The sequence below is a fragment of the Poecilia reticulata genome, linkage group LG7 (assembly GCF_000633615.1).
Source record: "Poecilia reticulata strain Guanapo linkage group LG7, Guppy_female_1.0+MT, whole genome shotgun sequence".
NCBI lineage: Eukaryota > Metazoa > Chordata > Actinopteri > Cyprinodontiformes > Poeciliidae > Poecilia > Poecilia reticulata.
In genome coordinates, this window is record NC_024337.1 from 1,916,603 (window position 1) to 1,921,259 (window position 4,657).

Below are 4,657 nucleotides of genomic sequence, written 5' to 3' on the forward strand. Positions count from 1 at the left end.
ACATTCATATGCATCTTTGCTACCCTCTTCTGCACGTGTGTACATCTGTAGATAAATATGCCAGTGCCACATACAAGTGTAGCTCTAACTGACACGCCTGGCTGGGTGCCTCTTACTGCCACAAAGATGCTGACAGACATGTAGCAGATCCATTCATAAAAAGACATGCTTATCCCTTCTTTATGGAAGGAAGATTCAACTACGGTGCAGAAAAAAAAACACGTCAGCACTTTTTGTCCAGGATGGAGGCAACGTTGTAATCTAGCCGTCTCCTCCACATATGTGAGACTCAAAGAAGAGGGCGGAGGATTGGGTTTGAGTGGGAGGTAAAACGGTTCCATAGTCCTAAAGTCTCCAACTGCTACAGCAACTGTAGTAGACTCAAATTTCTTTGATCAAAGACATTTTTAGTCCATCTGTTAAGAGAAGGCAGTGCAGAGTATCAACAAACTTAGATTTCTTTATGACCATACCATCACAGGTAGTAAGYTGATTATCTGCTGTAATCTAGTTGTTTGGATTGTTTATGCCTATGGAGGTGGCGTTTGTCCCTAAACCCCCGAACACCAAATGTCCACRTGTCTTTGAAGAAGATGCTAAACCCTGCATTGCCCATGATGAGTCATGGAAAGCCAGTGAATGCCTTTGAGCATACTGTAAACCCCCTTCTAGAGCCTGGTCAGGATTTGGTCTCAAACTGTGGGAAATGCATGGGTGAGTTTGTAATTTCTGATCAACAAAAAGCTCTTTGAKKTTGTAATTTTTTTTCTTCAGCATAGGAATGCTTGCCAGTCAGAAGAAAGAGAGAGAGCTTTTTCTGCTCATCTGGTAAGGACTCTGCTTTTACCACACCAGGTCTGGCTTTAATTTTAACCCCCTACTTCTTTAATATCCTTGTAATCCACTTCAGAGTTATGGTGGATGTAAGAGGAAGTTTTGAACGGGCAATTAACCGAACATGCTGGATTACCTCCATGCATGGAGAAGCCATGTWAACTCTAAAGCAGCAGCTGGGATTTGAACCCAAGATTGTTTTACTCTTAGGCTCAGGCAGTAACTCTTCTCTACCCTTTACTTTTTAATCTACACCTTTAAACAACAACAAAAGACAGTAACAGTTTGCTTAATAACAGAAGACTCATTGATCTGACATATCTTTTTCATATGCAAATTTATCATTAATAGAATGCCTGCCATAAATCTACTACYGTCTGTTAATCCAACATGGCTGTGATTATAAGATGTCCATTTGGGAAACCCTAACATCAGCTTCCTGTATTTTTGGGGTTTCTTTAATATTTTTCACAGTCCTTTGTTGCAACACATCCTGAATTTATTTTATCTGTCAAACTCAACAATCAAAATTATTCAGTGGTGCCAAATAATTGTTACAGACAACATGATTGGCTGATACCTGCTGTGGAGCAATCAGCAAATAAACTGACCAGCCATAATAGCAATTCAAGTTGTTTTATGGTGGTAGTGCAAGAGATACAAAATTAATTACATATTCTTGATATAAATGGACCATGTGTAAAGAATACATTTTATTGTCGTCTGTTTTACAGCCACACTAATGCACTTTTTCTGAATTTCAATTAAGAAAAAGTTTTCAATGCAGAACTTCWCTTTGCGCCTCATGTAGGTCAGTAGATCAATCCCAAAGTACTGCTGAGGCTTGTATTATGCTACAATGACAATAAAGATTATCCTATCTTATCTTTAGTGATTTTATAAGATTCAGAAATGTAAAGAGTTCAAGTTTTTATGCATTTTTTTGATGTAGGTATATAATTTAGAAATTTAAGTTTGAAGATTTATTTAAACTGTTTATGTTACTTAATTGTGGAACTATTGGCCACATGAAACATTTCAGATACTCATAAGAAATATTCATACTCATATGTCTATAACTGTTCAGATTCTTATAGGGGAAGCCTTGTTATTACAAGTGAAGAAATCAGCTCATGGAGAGTAGAAGGTTCCTGTKTAGAAACCGGAAACGTATGCGTTTCCTTCTTGTGTGATTATAGTAGGTTGCCAGGGAGACCAAATCTCAAACACAAGGAGGGGGTTGGGCTTCACCTTCGTACTATTTACATACAAAYTTCTGCCTCACACTGATCCWTAGTGAACTTCTAGATATTTCTCTCTCTTTTGCAACTCACAGTGTGCACTAATATGACACAGTGTGACAGTGAGTCACTCTGGGGCATGTGACCAACAGGCTCTGCCAGCTCCAACTCCAAGAAAATCACCCCATYCCCTTTCCGCTCCTCAAATCYAGCATACRACTTAATTAGAATATTAAATCTCGACATGCACATAATGTCGTTATACTTGAAACAGATTGATTCCTTTGCGCTGTGTAACGCTGTGATCTATTCAGAAAGAGCGTCGTTTCAGCATAAACAGAATGTAGGCTTCAAAAGACAGATCAGGAGTTACATGAGGCAGGGATCTACTCATAACAGTCAAGCATTTTTTCTGTAACATTATCCTTCAGACAGGCCTCAGACAGTAGATTAGTACTCTGCAGAGGGTAAGTGGCCTGTTTGTTCCAGTGTGTTTTCACTGTGTGTGGAAGGGTTTGTCACAGGGTTAACTGTGTGAGTCAGTAACAGTAATGTGACCAGTGAGAGGATCTTATGAGTTTTTTTGTATGCATCTCATCTTTTGATCCCCTTTTCTCCTCTAATCAAACAAACTCATGTTCCCTGTTAAGCCAGACTCAGTAAGCAGGTACATACAGTCCTGTCCCAGCTTGCGTTACCCCCCCGCCGCGTTGGCTGCTTTAACAAAGCAGCCGGGTGTGTCTGTGCTTGAACTCACACCAAAGTGGATCGCATTGAGAGTCCGATTGTTGCTGTTTACGCTGGGCCCACGCTAATGCGTGACCGCTGAGTGACAGCCTTGGAGTGTCAGCGGAACATTGGGGGGGAGGGGTTTGGGCTGATGGGGAAAAACGCCACCCAGTGTTGGTGCCAAGCGCGACAATGAAAACTACCATAACGCAAACCATATTGCATTGCTACTTTTTAAGATATATTTTGAAATTTTTCAAAAATGTTCACACCCTTTTAAACGCAAATTTTTTGTAATAACATTTTGCCATGTTATTACAACAAATGTTGATGTATTATGTAAATAATACATTCAACTGGGATTTTATGTGGTGAACCAACACAATTTAGAACATGACTATGAAGTGGAAGGAAAAATAAGGGACTTTTTCAAATAAAAATCTTGAAGGGGCAGTATTATGTGTTTTCCAGGCACATAGTTCTATTTTATAGCACAAGAATGTAACTATGTTAACTTCAGTTATTATAAAAATGCTCTTTATATTAAATATGACTAAAGGAATTGGACCTTTGTCTCTTTCTCAAACTCCGCCTTCAGGAAGTCATCACAACATCGCTCCTCTATTAACCTTTTAACAACGTTTTTACCAGTGTTCCAGAAGAATGAGTTCAGCAGATGCACAGTCCCAACAGGTGTTTGCTAATTGCTGCTGGCTAGTCTGAAGGGGCTGACTGGGGGAGTGGTAAGAAAGCGCTGCTCTGTGAGCCAGAAGTTTGGAAATTGCAGCTCTGAGGAAGAGYTTGAAGGTGGAGCTAGGTCCACCGTGGCGTTTTGCACAGCTGAATGGTTGCCATAGAGATTAAAGGATTTCTCAAACGTGCATGATAGAATCAAGGCAAAAGTCAATTTTAGATAACKTTGACCCTTTAAAAGTGCCTATGWATRCAGTCTCCTTTTATGCTGATACCCACAAATATGAAAAGGCAATTTCCTTTAAGATACCCAATTAGAAGAATCTCTAATATGTGTAMTTCAATCTGTGTAAATCCAGCTCTTCTACTTRGACATCAGAAGTTTACTAGAGAACATTAGTGAGCAGCCAATGATGTTTAGATGTCTTGATGTTAGTGATGAGAATTTACTAAAATAAAGACCAAACCAAGAAGCAGGAAAAAGAGGGAACAAATAAACTGATAATAAAGCAAGTGGAGCACAGGAAATGGACGATACAGATCTGATCCGAGTCTTAACACAAAAATCTGACTTTTTTCTGCTATTGAGAAATTTATCATGAAAGTTTCTATTTCTAAAATATTTGTAGGTAAATTTCGGAAGTGTGTTCTTTGCTCGTTTTAGAGACCATCATTCACAGCTGACAGCAGACTTATTTTGCCTGCTCTAAATACTCTGCGGTCGTGAAAATAAAAAAATAAAACAACATCTAAGGATCTGTAGCAGTGCCAAGTTTCTGCACAGATAAGATTATCGTCTTTAGCGATTCCAAAAACTGAAACCACTGACGGCATCCTCACTATTTTCAGTACTGTACTGCCTGACTTGAGTTCCTGTTTCTTAGTTTTTTTTAACACTTTATCCGTTTCACTTTGGGGTTTTTTCTGTATTTGGGTCAATGTTTAGCAACTGTTTGAAACTGTCACCATGCAAACATGACTCATAGAAGAGTGAGGATGTGGTTCACTGAGAAGGATCGATATAAAAATCCTTATTTATGTCTTCAAACCGGATTATTAAAGCACAAAATGAACACTGGCAGAAGGTGACAAACCAGTTATGTTGATGTTAATTTACAGAAAATGTTGCTGTTGTCATGGAACTTTAACAGAATGTGTGT